We start from the raw sequence: 18,282 nt of genomic DNA, 5'->3' as shown, positions 1-18,282 counted from the left end.
AGTGCACGAGGCACATGCACACTCCTAAGCCTATTTCGGTATGATCTTATCGGAAGGGGCCACGTTAATATTGTAGTCTAGAGTTAAATTGGAATGTATTTTTTTACATTTGTACACTCTGAATCATGAAATAATCTTTTTGACTTTCACTTAAATCTAGAATAAGGCATTTGACATAAACCACTTTCCTTGTCAAGTAGGTACAGCCTTGCCCAGTATCCAATAAAGCTGTTGGCTCAATTAGCCAGGAGGCAAACGTACGTCATGGTAGTTTCAATGTAAACAGGATATTTAAAGGGACATGAAACCGAAAAAGTTTCCTTTGTGATTCAGACCATACAATTATAAAAAAAAAGGTTTCCAATTGACTCATATTATCAAATGTGCTTCATTTCATGGTATTCTTTGTTAAATGGATATGAAACTGAAAATTTAGCTTTCATGATTCAGACAGAGCATGCGATATTAAACAACTTTGTAACGCACTTCTATTATCCATTTGCTTTGTTCTCTTGGAATCTTTGGTTGAAAAGCAAGGAAGCATAGGAACAGGCCCATTTCTGGGGAACTATATGGCAGCAGTTTTGCAAGAACGTTATCCATTTGCAAAACCACTAGATGGCAGCACGATTTCCTACCACGTATTGCGCCAGACACCTGCATAGCTATCTCTTTAACAAGAATATAATGGGAACTTAGCAATTTGATAATAGAAGTTAATTGGATATTTTTGTTTTAAATGGTATGCTCTGTTTAAATCAGAATTTTTTTGGGGGGGGTTTCATATACCTTTAAGGATATACCTATAGCAGCCAAGGGGTTAATAAAGGCGATATTTTTCCTAAGTGAACCTGTCCAGTTCCACTCATAAGAAATCTATCAAAGAGAAGAGCTTTGTCTGCAGTTTGTTTTTTCCCTTTTCAGTTTTTCATTTCACTTTGATTACACTGTGATAAACAAAATCTAGTCGCAATTTGTATGCAAAGATGGGAGGGAAATATATTGGTATTAAATTTGCTGCAGAAAAAAAAAAGGCAAATGGTTTTATGTATTTAGGAAGCTGTTTAACACTTGCTCGTATCTTCAGTTTAATGTGAAGAGCATTTTAACTTTCAGAAAGAGCACTTAAGCAGTTTTTGCAAGAGAGAAGTCATTGCCCTGCACCTTAACAACCCATCGGATGTCAAAGCCAACTTGGCATTGTGTCTTCTCAGATTGGCTTCCTACCAAACAGCCTTAATAGGGAATGAATTATTGTTCAGACGTAGATTATGCAGATAGTTCAGATTTTTTTGCATAATATTTCAAGGTCTTTACTGAATAATGCGTGAAGATGACAAACAAAACATCTATCAGTCAGCGATGAAGTGGAGGAAACAACGCAGAACTTTGTGATAGGTCAGAGATGAAAACTGGTAACCTGCAAGCTGGCACAAACGTAGCACTCCTCTGTATGTTATGTGATTTCTTACAAAGTTAGGAGAAATAAAACAAAGGTCGTCTATGATACTATTGGGTCCTTTTCCTGCCAACGCCCCTTCCTAACATTATAGCACCATATTGCTATTACAGCACTATTCACAGAACATAAAGCTGCTTACACACAGTACGTGTTTCATGATGTTATAGTAAAGTGTTTGGCTGTGATCCCAAACTTCTCAACAACCTTTGCACAAACAGAACAACCACATATCTTATGCTTACATCTGAAGTTGAGGGACAAGTTGCTTCATTTATCTGGGAGTACTCAATACATAGTTTCCTTTGTCTGTACTAAATCTGCCACAGCCATAGCTTACAGGTACATCAAACCCAGCACATAGACATGAAATCTCCATAGACAATAGGTTGTACTTTAGAGCTCAACGATTTAAAACATGGCACTATCATGAGATGTGACTTATGCCACAGGTCAGTCTGTAAAATTTCTGCCCGACTAGATTTCCCTTGATCAACTGTAAGTGGAAGCCTCTAGCAGCAACAACAGCCCAGCCATGAATTGGTAGACAAAGCAAACTCACCGAGTGGGCCACTGGGTGCTTAAAGGGAAGTCTACACCAGATTTTTTATTGTCTAAAAAGATAGATAAACCCTTTATTACCCATTCTCTAGTTTTGCACAACCAACACAGTTATATTAATATACTTTTTACCTCTGTGATTACCTTGTATCTAAGCCTCTGCAAACTGCCACCTTATTTCAGTTCTTTTGACTGACATCCATTTTAGCCAATCAGAGCTGGCTCACTGGAACTCCACGTGCGTGAGCACAGTGTTATCTATATGAAACACGTGAACTAACACCCTCTAGTGGTGAAAAACTGTCAAAATGCCCTGAGAGAAGAGACGGTCTTCAAGGGCTTAATAATTAGCATAAGAACCACCTAGGTTTAGCTTTCAATTAAGAATACCAAGAGTACAAAGCAATGATGAATCACGCTTTGCTATCTCGCAGCCTGATGGAATAATCTGGGTGTGGTAGATGCCAGGAGAATGCTAGAAGGCATAGTGTCAATTGTGAAGTTTAGTGGACGAGGAATAATGGTCTGGGGCTATTTTTCAGAGTGTGGGCTCAACCAGTGAAGGGTCAGCTTAAAGCTACAGGATAAAAAGACATTTTGGGAGCTTCTAAATTTGCGGCAACAGTTTAAGGAGGGCCATTTCCTGTTCCAGCTAGACAGTGCCCATGTGCAGAAAGTGAGGTCCATGAAGACAGTTTGGTATGGAGAAATTTGAGTGACCTGCACAGAGCCCTGACCTCAACAGTACTGAACACCTTCAGGATGAATTGGAATTCAGATTGACATCCATACCTTCTTGTTCAATATCAGTGCCTGACCTCACAAATGCTCTTTTGTTTGAATGGGCACAAAATTCCCAGGAACACACCAACATGGTTTTGAAATGGAATGTCCAATAAGCTTGTATATGTGTGATGGTCAAGTGTCCACATAGATTTATAGATATTTTCCCACTGGATTTGTTACGGATTGTGTTTTACCTTTTTTCCTAATACAGGAAATATTAAAGGGATACTAAATCCAAAAAAAATATTTAATGATAGAGCATGCACTTTTAAGCAACTTTCTAATTTACTCCTATTATCAAATTTTCTTCGTTCTCTTGCTATCTTTATTTAAAAAGCTGGAATATAAAGCCTAGAAGCCGGACCATTTTTTATTCAGAACCTGGGTTACGCTTGCTTATTGGTTAGCTGAATGTAGTCACCGATAAGCAAACGCTATCCAGGGTGCTGAACCTAAAATGGACCGGCTCCTAAGCTTTACATTCCTGCTTTTTAAATAAAGATAGCAAGAAAAAAAAGGAAAATTGATAATTGGAGTAAATTAGAAAGTTGCTTAAAAATGCATGTTCTATCTGAATCATAAAATAAAAATTTGGGTTCAGTATCCCTTTAAAGGGACACTAAATCAAAATTAAAACTTTCATGATTCAGATAGAGCATGCAATTTAAACAACTTTCCAATTTACTTCCATTAACAAAATGTGCACAGTCTTTTTATATTTAAACTTTTTGAGTCACCAGCTCCTACTGAGCATGTGTAAGAAAAAGCTTGTATGCATTTGTGAATGGCTGATTGCTGTCACATGGTACGTGCATGCATTTGTGATTGGCTGATGGCTGTCACATAGTACAGGGGGAGTGGAAAAAGACATACCTTTTAAAATTGTCAGAAAAAAAATCTAAGTGCTATTGCATTGTCTTGTTATCTTGCATTTGTTGATTATGCAAATCTACTGTGTTGATTGGGCCTTTAGGTCCTGGTCTGCATAATTTGAGTACAAAACCCTTACAGTAGAGGTATCATGATTGAGTGTGTAAATGCTTGAAAACAAACATTTTGTAGAAAAATGTTTTCAATGTGTTTATGTAGAATCACAACATACGCATACAAAACATTTAGGGCTAGATTACAACAGTGGTGTGCTGATGTTAGTGTGCGCAATATTAAAATATCTTGTCCACATGCGTGCGTATTACAAGTTGAAAGTAAATGTGACCGCACAAGTGCAAACTAAATTTGCGCTCCTCTGGTTAGCGCAACTGTTGCGTAAAGTGCTAAGAAAAAAAGTTGCATTAAGCACAACATAAATACATTAAAATAAAGTGTTACGCTCATATATACACCATCTAATAAACATTATTAGCATAAATATTGAAACAAAAAAATTCTAAGGGTTAAAAAAAAAAAAGGTACAGTATATGGTATACGACAAGGTATTTGAATGGAAATGGCTATAATAGATATATACATGCACATACATGTATATGTATGTATGTGATCGTTGTTGGCCTAGTGGGCGGCACTCCCAGGCTTCATGGGGGGCTGAACCAGGATACTCTGGTGGCTGTAAGGTAGTTGGATGGGTGGCAGGTTCTTCAAACCCCTCGATCTCAGCTCCCTTACAAGCTACAAAGCTCCAAGGCCCCTCATTGGAGAGAGAACTGTCTGCTCTTTCAAATTGTGGAGCAGTAATAGCAAACAGATCGTTTTAACAAATGTAAATAAAAACACATATGGATTTGCAAGGTTATGGGGACATTATATGTGGAAATAAAGTTTTGTTTTGTTTTCTAGTAGATAAGTTATTCTCTTAAAAAAAAACATAATTTATGCTTACCTGATAAATTTATTTCTCTTGTAGTGTATCCAGTCCACGGATCAACCATTACTTATGGGATATTCTCCTTCCCAACAGGAAGTTGCAAGAGGATCACCCACAGCAGAGCTGCTATATAGCTCCTCCCCTAACTGCCATATCCAGTCATTTGACCGAAACAAACAGAGAAAGGAGAAACCATGGGGTGCAGTGGTGACTGTAGTTTAATAAAATTTTAGACCTGCCTTAAAATGACAGGGCGGGCCGTGGACTGGATACACTACAAGAGAAATAAATTTATCAGGTAAGCATAAATTATGTTTTCTCTTGTTAAGTGTATCCAGTCCACGGATCAACCATTACTTATGGGATACCAATACCAAAGCTAAAGTACACGGATGATGGGAGGGACAAGGAAGGGATTAAGCGGAAGGAACCACTGCCTGAAGAACCTTTCTCCCAAAAACAGCCTCCGAAGAAGCAAAAGTATCAAATTTGTAAAATTTTGAAAAAGTGTGAAGCGAAGACCAAGTCGCGGCCTTGCAAATCTGTTCAACAGAGGCCTCATTTTTAAAGGCCCAGGTGGAAGCCACAGCTCTAGTAGAATGAGCTGTAATTCTTTCAGGGGGCTGCTGCCCAGCAGTCTCATAGGCTAGGCGTATAATACTCTGAAGCCAAAAGGAAAGAGAGGTTGCCGAAGCTTTTTGACCTCTCCTCTGTCCAGAACAAACGACAAACCAGGAAGATGTTTGACGAAAATCTTTAGTAGCTTGTAAGTAAAACTTCAAGGCACGGACTACGTCCAGATTATGTAAAAGACGTTCCTTCTTTGAAGAAGGATTAGGACACAATGATGGAACAACAATCTCTTGATTGATATTCTTGTTAGAAACCACCTTAGGTAAAAACCCAGGTTTGGTACGCAGAACTACCTTATCTGCATGAAAAATCAGATAAGGAGAATCACATTGTAAGGCAGATAGCTCAGAGACTCTTCAAGCCGAAGAAATAGCCATCAAAAACAGAACTTTCCAAGATAAAAGCTTAATATCAATGGAATGAAGGGGTTCAAACGGAACTCCTTGAAGAACTTTAAGAACCAAGTTTAAGCTCCATGGGGGAGCAACAGGTTTAAACACAGGCTTAATTCTAACCAAAGCCTGACAAAATGCCTGGACGTCTGGAACTTCTACCAGACGCTTGTGCAAAAGAAATCTGTCCCTTTAAGGAACTAGCTGATAATCCTTTGTCCAAACCCTCTTGGAGAAAGGACAATATCCTAGGAATCCTAACCTTACTCCATGAGTAATTCTTGGATTCACACCAGTAAAGATATGTACGCCATATCTTGTGATAGATTTTCCTGGTAACAGGCTTTCCTGCCTGTATTAAGGTATCAATGACTGACTCGGAGAAGCCACGCTTTGATAGAATCAAGCGTTCAATCTCCATGCAGTCAGTCTCAGAGAAATTAGATTTGGATGATTGAAAGGACCTTGTATTAGAAGGTCCTGTCTTAGAGGCAGAGTCCATGGTGGAAAGGATGACATGTCCACTAGGTCTGCATACCAGGTCCTGCGTGGCCACGCAGGCGCTATTAGAATCACCGATGCTCTCTCCTGTTTGATTTTGGCAATCAGTCGAGGGAGCAGAGGAAACGGTGGAAACACATAAGCCAGGTTGAAGAACCAAGGCGCTGCTAGAGCATCTATCAGCGTCGCTTCTGGGTCCCTGGACCCGTAACAAGGAAGCTTGGCGTTCTGGCGAGACGCCATGAGATCCAACTCTGGTTTGCCCCAACGATGAATCAACTGAGCAAACACCTCCGGATGGAGTTCCCACTCCCCCGGGTGAAAAGTCTGACGACTTAGAAAATCCGTCTCCCAGTTCTCCACGCCTGGGATATGGATTGCCGACAGGTGGCAAGAGTGAGTCTCTGCCCAGCGAATTATTTTTGAGACTTCTAACATCGCTAGGGAACTCCTGGTTCCCCCTTGATGGTTGATGTAAGCCACAGTTGTGATATTGTCCGACTGAAATCTGATGAACCTCAGCATTGCTAACTGAGGCCAAGCCAGAAGAGCATTGAATATTGCTCTTAACTCCAGAATATTTATCGGAAGGAGTTTCTCCTCCTGAGTCCACGATCCCTGTGCCTTGAGGGAGTTCCAGACTGCACCCCAACCTAGAAGGCTGGCATCTGTTGTTACAATTGTCCAATCTGGCCTGCGAAAGATCATACCCTCGGACCCGAGACAACCACCAGAGAAGAGAATCTCTGGTCTCTTGATCCAGATTTAGCAGAGGGGACAAATCTGTGTAATCCCCATTCCACTGACTTAGCATGCATAATTGCAGCGGTCTGAGATGTAGGCGCGCAAATGGCACTATGTCCATTGCCGCTACCATTAAGCCGATCACCTCCATACACTGAGCCACCGAAGGGCGCGGAATGGAATGAAGAATACGGCAAGCATTTAGAAGCTTTGATAACCTGGACTCCGTCAGGTAAATTTTCATCTCTACAGAATCTATAAGAGTCCCTAAGAAGAAGACTCTTGTGAGTGGGGATAGAGAACTCTTTTCCTCGTTCACTTTCCACCCGTGCGATCTCAGAAATGCCAGAACTATCTCTGTATGAGACTTGGCAATTTGAAAGCTTGACGCCTGTATCAGGATGTCAACTAGATACGGAGCCACCGCTATGCCTCGCGGTCTTGGAACCGCCAGAAGTGAGCCCAGAACCTTCGTAAAGATTCTCGGGGCTGTAGCCAACCCGAAGGGAAGAGCTACAAATTGGTAATGCCTGTCTAGAAAGGCAAACCTTAGGAACCGATGATGATCTTTGTGAAGGTAGACATCCTTTATGTCCACTGTGGTCATGTACTGACCCTCTTGGATCATGGGTAGGATGGTCCGAATAGTTTCCATTTTGAAAGATGGAACTCTGAGGAATTTGTTTAAGATCTTTAGATCCAAAATTGGTCTAAAGGTTCCCTCTTTTTTGGGAACCACAAACAGATTTGAATAAAAACCCTGTCCTTGTTCCGTCCGCGGAACTGGATGGATCACTCCCATTACTAGGAGGTCTTGCACACAGCGTAGGAATGCCTCTTTCTTTATCTGATTTGCAGATAACCTTGAAAGATGAAATCTCCCTTGTGGAGGGGAAGCTTTGAAGTCCAGAAGATATCCCTGAGATATGATCTCCAACGCCCAGGGATCCTGAACATCTCTTGCCCACGCCTGGGCGAAGAGAAAAAGTCTGCCCCCTACTAGATCCGTCGCCGGATAGGGGGCCGTTCCTTCATGCTGTCTTAGAGGCAGCAGCAGGCTTTCTGGCCTGCTTGCCTTTGTTCCAGGACTGGTTAGGTTTCCAGGCCTGCTTAGATTGAGCAAAAGTTCCCTCTTGTCTTGAAGCGGAGGAAGTTGATGCTGCACCTGCCTTGGAATTTCGAAAGGCACGAAAATTAGACTGTTTGGCCTTTGATTTGGCCCTGTCCTGAGGAAGGGTATGACCCTTACCTCCAGTAATGTCAGCAATAATTTCATTCAAACCAGGCCCGAATAAGGTCTGCCCCTTGAAAGGAATGTTGAGTAATTTAGACTTTGAAGTCACATCAGCTGACCAGGATTTGAGCCATAGCGCCTTACGCGCCTGGATGGCGAATCCGGAATTCTTAGCCGTTAGTTTAGTCAAATGAACAATGGCATCAGAAACAAATGAGTTAGCTAGCTTAAGAGTTCTAAGCTTGTCAACAATTTCAGTCAATGGAGCTGTATGGATGGCCTCTTCCAGGGCCTCAAACCAGAATGCCGCCGCCGCAGCAGTGACAGGCGCAATGCATGCAAGGGGCTGTAAAATAAAACCTTGCTGAATAAACAATTTCTTAAGGTAACCCTCTAATTTTTTATCCATTGGATCTGAAAAAGCACAACTGTCCTCAACCGGGATAGTGGTACGCTTTGCTAAAGTAGAAACTGCTCCCTCCACCTTAGGGACAGTCTGCCATAAGTCCCGTGTAGTGGCATCTATTGGAAACATTTTTCTAAATATAGGAGGTGGGGAAAAGGGCACACCGGGCCTATCCGACTCCTTACTAATAATTTCTGTAAGCCTTTTAGGTATTGGAAAAACATCAGTACTCACCGGCACTGCATAGTATTTATCCAGCCTACACAATTTCTCTGGCACTGCAATTGTGTCACAGTCATTCAGAGCAGCTAATACCTCCCCAAGCAATACACAGAGGTTCTCAAGTTTAAATTAGAAATCTCTTAATCAGGTCTCCCCGAATCAGAGACGTCACCCACAGACTGAAGCTCTCCGTCCTCAGGTTCTGCATATTGTGACGCAGTATCAGACATGGCTCTTACAGCATCTACGCGCTCTGTATCTCGTCTAACCCCAGAGCTATCGCGCTTGCCTCTCAATTCAGGCAATCTGGATAATACCTCTGACAGGGCATTATTCATGATTGCAGCCATGTCCTGCAAAGTAATCGCTATGGGCGTCCCTGATGTACTTGGCGCCATATTAGCGTGCGTCCCTTGAGCGGGAGGCGAAGGGTCCGACACGTGGGGAGAATTAGTCGGCATAACTTCCCCCTCGACAGACCCCTCTGGTGACAATTCTTTTATAGATAAAGACTGATCTTTACTGTTTAAGGTGAAATCAATACATTTAGTACACATTCTCCTATGGGGCTCCACCATGGCTTTTAAACATAATGAACAAGTATCCTCTGTTTCAGACATGTTTGCACAGACTAGCAATGAGACTAGCAAGCTTGGAAAACACTTTAAAGCAAGTTAAAAAGCAATATAAAAAATGTTACTGTGCCTTTAAGAGAAACAAATTTTGACAAACAAATTTTTACAGTGTATGTAACAAGTCAGCAGAGCATTGCATCCACTTGCAAATGGATGATTAACCCCTTAATAACAAAAACAGAATAATAAATGACAAAAACGTTTTTTAAACACAGTCACAACAACTGCCACAGTCTACTGTGATTGTTACCCTCCTCAAACACAACTTTGAAGCCTTTTGAGCCCTTCAGAGATGTCCTGTATCATGCAGAGGGAAGCTGAATGTCTCTGTCAGTATTTTTATCTGCACAGAAAAGCACTAAAATAGGCCCTTCCCACTCATATTGCAACAGTGGAAAGCTTCAGGAAACTGTCTCTAGGCAGAAATCAAACCAGCCATGTGGAAAAAAACTAGGCCCCAATAAGTTTTGTCACCAAACATATATAAAAACGATTAACATGCCAGCAAACGTTTTATATTACATTTTTATAAGAGTATGCATCTCTATTAATAAGCCTGATACTAGTAGCTATCACTGCATTTAAGGCTTTACTTACATTAATCCGGTATAAGCAGCATTTTCTAGCAAATTCCATCCCTAGAAAAATATTAACTGCACATACCTTATTGCAGGAAAACCTGCACGCCATTCCCTCTCTGAAGTTACCTCACTCCTCAGAATATGTGAGAACAGCCATGGATCTTAGTTACTTCTGCTAAGATCATAGAAAATGCAGGCAGATTCTTCTTCTAAATACTGCCTGAGATAAACAGCACACTCCGGTACCATTTAAAAAACACAATTTATGCTTACCTGATAAATTTATTTCTCTTGTGGTGTATCCAGTCCACGGATCATCCATTACTTGTGGGATACTCTCATTCCCAACAGGAAGTTGCAAGAGGACACCCACAGCAGAGCTGTAATATAGCTCCTCCCCTAACTGTCATAGCCAGTCATTCGACCGAAAACAAGCCGAGAAAGGTGGAACCATAGGGTGCAGTGGTTACTGTAGTTTAAATTTAAAAATTACCTGCCTTAAAATGACAGGGCGGGCCGTGGACTGGATACACCACAAGAGAAATAAATTTATCAGGTAAGCATAAATTGTGTTTTCTCTTGTAAGGTGTATCCAGTCCACGGATCATCCATTACTTGTGGGATACCAATACCAAAGCTAAAGTACACGGATGAAGGGAGGGACAAGGCAGGAACTTAAATGGAAGGAACCACTGCCCGTAAAACCATTCTCCCAAATATAGCCTCCGAAGAAGCAAAAGTATCAAATTTGTAAAATTTTGAAAAAATATGAAGCGAAGACCAAGTCGTCGCCTTGCAAATCTGATCAAAAGAAGCCTCATTTTTAAAGGCCCAAGTGGAAGCCACAGCTCTAGTGGAATGAGCTGTAATCCTTTCAGGAGGTTGCTGTCCAGCAGTCTCATAGGCTAAGCGGATTAAGCTTCTTAGTCAAAAAGAAAAAGAGGTTGCCGAAGCCTTTTGACCTCTCCTCTGTCCAGAGTAGACAACAAACAAAGCAGATGTTTGACGAAAATCTTTAGTAGCTTGTAAGTAAAACTTTAAAGCACGGACTACGTCCAAATTGTGTAACACAAGGATGGAACAACAATCTCTTGATTGATATTCTTGTTAGATACCACCTTAGGTTTGGTACGCAGGACTACCTTATCCGTATGAAAAATCAGATAAGGAGAATCACATTGTAAGGCAGATAGCTCAGAGACTCTACGAGCCGAGGAAATAGCTACCAAAAAAAAGAACTTTCCAAGATAAAAGCTTGATATCTATGGAATGAAGAGGTTCAAACGGAACTCCTTGAAGAACCTTAAGAACGAAGTTTAAGCTCCATGGTGGAGCAACAGGTTTAAACACAGGCTTGATTCTAACTAAAGCCTGACAAAATGCCTGAACGTCTGGAACATCTGCCAGACGCTTAACTAGCTGACAATCCTTTTTCCAAACCTTCTTGGAGAAAAGATAATATCCTAGCAATCCTGACCTTACTCCATGAGTAACCCTTGGATTCACACCAATAAAGATATCTACGCCATACCTTATGGTAAATTTTCCTGGTGACAGGCTTTCGTGCCTGTCTTAAGGTATCAATAACTGACTCGGAGAAGCCACGCTTTGATAAAATCAAGCATTCAATCTCCAGGCAGTCAGCCTCAGAGAAATTAGATTTGGATGGTTGAAAGGACCCTGAAGTAGAAGGTCCTGTTTCAGAGGCAGAGACCATGGTGGAAAGGATGACATGTCCACTAGATCTGCATACCAGGTCCTGCGTGGCCACGCAGGTGATATCAGAATCACCGATGCTCTCTCCAGCTTGATCTTGGCAATCAGTCGAGGGAGCAGAGGAAACGGTGGAAACACATAAGCCAGGTTGAAAGACCAGGGCGCTGCTAGAGCATCTATCAGTGTCGCCTTGGGATCCCTGGACCTGGATCCGTAACACGGAAGCTTGGCGTTCTGGCGAGACGCCATGAGATCCAGTTCTGGTTTGCCCCAACGATGAATCAGTTGTGCAAATGCCTCCAGATGGAGTTCCCACTCTCCCGGATGAAAAGTCTGACGACTTAGAAAATCCGCCTCCCAGTGCTCTACACCTGGGATATGGATAGCTGATAGGTGACAAGAGTGAATCTCTGCCCAGCGAATTATTTTTGAAACTTCTAACATCTCTAGGGAACTTCTCGTTCCCCCTTGATGGTTGATGTAAGCTACAGTCGTGATGTTGTCCGACTGAAATCTGATGTACCTCAGAGTTGCTAACTGAGGCCAAGCCTGAAGAGCCTTGAATATCGCTCTTAGTTCCAGAATATTTAATGGAAGGAGAGGCTCCTCCTGAGTCCACGATCCCTGAGCCTTCAGGGAGTTCCAGACTGCACCCCAACCTAGAAGGCTGGCATCTGTCGTAACAATTGTCCAATCTGGCCTGCGAAAGGTCATACCTTTGGACAGATGGACCCGAGATAGCCACCAGAGAAGAGAATCCCAGGTCTCTTGGTCCAGATTCAGTTGAGGGGACAAATCTGTGTAATCCCCGCTCCACTGACTGAGCATGCATAGTTGCAGCGGTCTGAGATGTAAGCGTGCAAACGGCACTATGTCCATTGCCGCTACCATTAAGCCGATTACTTCCATACACTGAACCACCGAAGGGCGCGGAATGGAATGAAGAACCCGGCAGGATTTTAGAAGCTTTGATAACCTGGACTCCGTCAAGGTAAATTTTCATTTCTACAGAATCTATCAGAGTCCCTAGAAAGGAAACTCTTGTGAGTGGGGATAGAGAACTCTTTTCCTCGTTCACTTTCCACCCATGCGACCACAGAAATGCCAGTACTACGTTCGTATGAGACTTGGCAATTTGGAAGTTTGACGCCTGTATCAGGATGTCGTCTAAATAAGGGGCTACTGCTATGCCCCGCGGCCTTAGGACCGCCATAAGTGACCTTAGAACCTTTGTAAAGATTCTTGGGGCTGTAGCTAATCCCAAGGGAAGAGCTACAACTGGTAATGCCTGTCTTAAAAGGCAAACCTGAGAAACCGATGATGATCTTTGTGTATCGGAATGTGAAGATAAGCATCCTTTAGATCCACTGTAGTCATATATTGACCCTCCTGGATCAGTGGTAGGATGGTACGAATAGTTTCCATCTTGAACGACGGAACTTTGAGGAATTTGTTTAAGATCTTTAGATCCAAAATTGGTCTGAAGGTTCCCTCTTTTTTGGGAACCACAAACAGATTTGAGTAAAAACCCTGTCCCTGTTCCTCCTTTGGAACTGGATGGATCACTCCCATAACTAGGAGGACTCGTACACAGTGTAAGAATGCCTCTCTCTTTATCTGGTGTGCAGATAATTGTGAAAGGTGAAATCTCCCTTTTGGGGGGGAAGCTTTGAAGTCCAGAAGATATCCCTGGGATATAATTTCCAACGCCCAGGGATCCTGAACATCTCTTGCCCACGCCTGGGCAAAGAGTGAAAGTCTGCCCCCTACTAGATCCGTTCCCGGATAGGGGGCCGTTCCTTCATGCTGTCTTAGAGGCAGCAGCAGGCTTTTTTACCTGCTTACCTTTTTTCCATGTCAGGTTTGGTCTCCAGACCGTCTTGGATTGAGCAAAAGTTCCCTCTTGTTTATTATTAGAGGAATTTGATGCCGCACCTGCCTTGAAGTTTTGAAAGGCACGAAAATTAGACTGTTTGGCCCTAGATTTGGACCTGTCCTGAGGAAGGGCATGACCTTTTCCTCCAGTGATATCAGCAATAATCTCCTTCAACCAGGCCCAATAGGGTCTGCCCCTTGAAGGGAATGTTAAGTAGCTTAGATTTTGAAGTCACGTCAGCTGACCATGATCTAAGCCATAGCGCTCTGCGCGCCTGTATAGCAAAACCAGAATTCTTAGCCGTTAGTTTAGTCAAATGAACAATGGCATCAGAATAAAAGAATTGGCTAGCTTAAGTGCTCTAAGTTTGCCAAGTATGTCATCCAATGGAGTCGCTACCTGTAAAGCCTCTTCCAGAGACTCAAACCAGTACGCCGCAGCAGCAGTGACAGGGGCAATGCATGCAAGGGGCTGTAGGATAAAACCTTGTTGAATAAATATTTTCTTAAGGTAACCTCTAATTTTTTATCCATTGGATCTAAAAAAAAAAAGCACAACTGTCCTCGACAGGGATAGTAGTACGCTTTACTAGAGTAGAAACTGCTCCCTCCACCTTAGGGACTGTCTGCCATAAATCCCATGTGGTGGCGTCTATTGGAAACATTTTTCTAAAAATAGGAGGGGAAGAGAACGGCACACCTGGTCTATCCCATTCCTTATTAATAATTTCTGTAAACCTTTTAGGTATTTGGAAAAACATCAGTACACACCGGCACTGCAAAGTATTTATCCAGTCTACACAATTTCTCTGGCACTGCAATGGTATCACAGTCATTCAGAGCAGCTAAAACCTCCCTAAGCAACACGCGGAGGTGTTCAAGCTTAAATTTAAATGTAGAAATATTAGAATCAGGTATCTTTCCTGAGTCATTAACATCACCCACTGACTGAAGCTCTCTTTCCTCAGCTTCTGCATATTGTGAGGCAGTATCAGACATGGTTCTTAAAGCGTCAGTATGCTCTGCATTTTGTCTCACCCCAGAGCTATCTCGCTTACCTCTAAGTTCAGGTAGTCTGGCTAATACCGCTGACAGTGTATTATCCATGACTGCCGCCATGTCTTGTAAAGTAAACGCTATGGGCGCCCTATATGTACTTGGCGCCATTTGAGCGTGAGTCCCTTAAGCGGGAGTCAAAGGGTCTGACACGTGGGGAAAGTTAGTCGGCATAACTTCCCCCTTGTCAGATTCCTCTGGTGATACATTTTTTAAAGACAGAAAATGATCTTTATTGCATAAAATGAAATCAGTACATTTGGTACACATTCTAAGAGGGGGTTCCACCATGGCTTTTAAACATAATAAACAAGGAGTTTCTTCTATGTCAGACATGTTTATACAGAATAGCAATGAGACTAGCAAGCTTGGAAAACATTTTAAATCAAGTTAACAAGCAAATATAAAAAACGGTACTGTGCCTTTAAGAGAAACAAATTTTGTCAGAATTTAAAAAACAGTGAAAAAATGCAGTAAATCAAACGAAATTTTTACAGTGTGTATAATAGGCTAACAGAGCATTGCACCCACTTGCAAATGGATGATTAACCCCTTAGTTCAAACAACGGATCAAAAAAACGAAATAGACTTTTTTTAACAGTCACAACCAACTGCCACAGCAAGCTGTGGCCCTACCTTCCCCAATAAACGACTTTGGAAAGCTTTTGGGCCCTTTAGAGATGTCCTATAGCATTCAGAGGGCCTTTGAGGGAAGCTGGATGTCACAGTTTGTAATTTTAACTGCACCAACTGTAACTTTTATACTACAACAGTGGAAATTGTTTCTAGTCAAAATTTAAGCCAGCCATGTGGAAAAAACTAGGCCCCAATAAAGTTTTATCACCAAAGCATATATAAAAACGATTAAACATGCCAGCAAACGTTTTATATTGTAAATATTACAAGGTTATTACCCCTGGGAGTAAGCATGATACCAGTCGTTATTAAATCACTGTATTGAGGCTTACCTTACATTAATCCGGTATCAGCAGCATTTTCTAGTGTTTTCCATCTCTAGAAAATATTATAACTGCACATACCTGATAGCAGAATAAACTGCACGCCATTCTCTCGCTGAAGTTACCTCATCTGTGTAATCCCCTCAGACATATGTGAGAATAGCAATGGATCTTAGTTACAACCTGCTAAGATCATAGAAACCTCAGGCAGATTCTTCTTCTATTTACTGCCAGAGATAAAATAGCACAACTCCGGTACTATTTAAAAATAACAAACTTTTGATTGAAGAAAATAAACTAGCTATATTTAACCACTCTCTCCTACAACATCCTAGCTTGTTGAGAGTTGCAAGAGAATGACTGGCTATGACAGTTAGGGGAGGAGCTATATTACAGCTCTGCTGTGGGTGTCCTCTTGCAACTTCCTGTTGGGGATGAGAGTATCCCACATGTAATGGATGATCCGTGGACTGGATACACCTTACAAGAGAAATAAAACTTTTGATTGAAGAAATAAACTAAGTATAAAACACCACTCTCCTCTTACGACCTCCATCTTTGTTGAGGGTTGCAAGAGAATGACTGGATATGGCAGTTAGGGGAGGAGCTATATAGCAGCTGTGCTGTGGGTGATCCTCTTGCAACTTCCTGTTGGGAAGGAGAATATCCCATAAGTAATGGTTGATCCGTGGACTGGATACACTTAACAAGAGAAAAAAGAATTTTGTCAGTATAGTCAGTTGATCACTATGGTAACAATGAACACCTTGCAAGATAAGTGTTTTATTTTCTTTACTACACAATGGGGCCTCTCTAATCTATTTTATTACCCCAAACGTCAGTTTGAGCCCCTATTTCACATGTGGCTATCCTTGATGACAATTTAGTAAGGTGATCACAGTAACAGCAGTGGTCACTGGGCCACTTTCAAAATTATAAACTAAAATCTGAGCAAAAAACATAATTTATGTAAGAACTTACCTGATAAATTCATTTCTTTCATATTAGCAAGAGTCCATGAGCTAGTGACGTATGGGATATACATTCCTACCAGGAGGGGCAAAGTTTCCCAAACCTTAAAATGCCTATAAATACACCCCTCACCACACCCACAATTCAGTTTAACGAATAGCCAAGAAGTGGGGTGATAAGAAAAAAGTGCGAAAGCATATAAAATAAGGAATTGGAATAATTGTGCTTTATACAAAAAAATCATAACCACCACAAAAAAAGGGCGGGCCTCATGGACTCTTGCTAATATGAAAGAAATGAATTTATCAGGTAAGTTCTTACATAAATTATGTTTTCTTTCATGTAATTAGCAAGAGTCCATGAGCTAGTGACGTATGGGATAATGACTACCCAAGATGTGGATCTTTCCACACAAGAGTCACTAGAGAGGGAGGGATAAAATAAAGACAGCCAATTCCTGCTGAAAATAATCCACACCCAAAATAAAGTTTAATGAAAAAACATAAGCAGAAGATTCAAACTGAAAACGCTGCCTGAAGTACTTTTCTACCAAAAACTGCTTCAGAAGAAGAAAATACAACAAAATGGTAGAATTTGGTAAAAGTATGCAAAGAGGACCAAGTTGCCGCTTTGCAAATCTGATCAACCGAAGCTTCATTCCTAAACGCCCAGGAAGTAGAAACTGACCTAGTAGAATGAGCTGTAATCCTATGAGGCGGAGTCTTACCCGACTCAACATAGGCAAGATGAATTAAAGATTTCAACCAAGATGCCAAAGAAATGGCAGAAGTTTTCTGGCCTTTCAAAAACCGGAAAAGATAACAAATAAACTTGAAGTCTTTCGGAAAGACTTAGTAGCTTCAACATAATATTTCAAAGCTCTAATAACATCCAAAGAATGCAACGATTTCTCCTTAGAATTCTTAGGATTAAGACATAATGAAGGAACCACAATGTCTCCACTAATGTTGTTGGAATTCACAACTTAGGTAAAAATTCAAAAGAAGTTCGCAACACCGCCTTATCCTGATGAAAAATCAGAAAAGGAGACTCACAAGAAAGAGCAGATAATTCAGAAACTCTTTTGGCAGAAGAGATGACCAAAAGGAACAAAACTTCCCAAGAAAGTAATTTAATATCCAATGAATGCATAGGTTCAAATGGAGGAGCTTGAAGAGCCCCCAGAACCAAATTCAAACTCCAAGGAGGAGAAATTGACTTAATGACAGGCTTTATACGAACCAAAGATTGTACAAAACAATGAATATCAGGAAGAATAGCAATCTGTCTGTGAAAAAGAACAGAAAGAGCAGAGATTTGACCTTTCAAGGAACTTGCGGACAAACCCTTATCTAAACCATCCTGAAGAAACTGTAATATTCTCGGTATTCTAAAAGAATGCCAAGAAAAATGATGAGAAAGACACCAAGAAATATAAGTCTTCCAGACTCTATAATATATCTCTCTGGATACAGATTTACGAGCCTGTAACATAGTATTAATCACAGAGTCAGAGAAACCTCTTTGACCAAGAATCAAGCGTTCAATCTCCATACCTTTAAATTTAAGGATTTCAGATCCTGATGGAAAAAAGGACCTTGAGACAAAAGGTCTGGTCTTAACGGAAGAGTCCACGGTTGGCAAGAGGCCATCCGGACAAGATCCGCATACCAAAACCTGTGAGGCCATGCCGGAGCTACCAGCAGAACAAACGAGCATTCCTTCAGA

The 18,282-nt window shown here is 41.4% G+C and overlaps 1 protein-coding gene across 1 annotated transcript in view; it reads right to left on the bottom strand.

The window, feature by feature from the left end:
* Positions 1 to 18,282, bottom strand: part of HMBOX1 (homeobox containing 1) — a 397,982-nt gene that overhangs the window by 34,236 nt on the left and 345,464 nt on the right. The gene's annotated exons all lie outside the window — the stretch shown is intronic.

The sequence above is a fragment of the Bombina bombina genome, chromosome 4, assembly GCF_027579735.1.
Source record: "Bombina bombina isolate aBomBom1 chromosome 4, aBomBom1.pri, whole genome shotgun sequence".
NCBI classification, from domain to species: Eukaryota; Metazoa; Chordata; class Amphibia; order Anura; family Bombinatoridae; genus Bombina; species Bombina bombina.
This window is presented reverse-complemented; position numbering and strand designations above follow the sequence as displayed.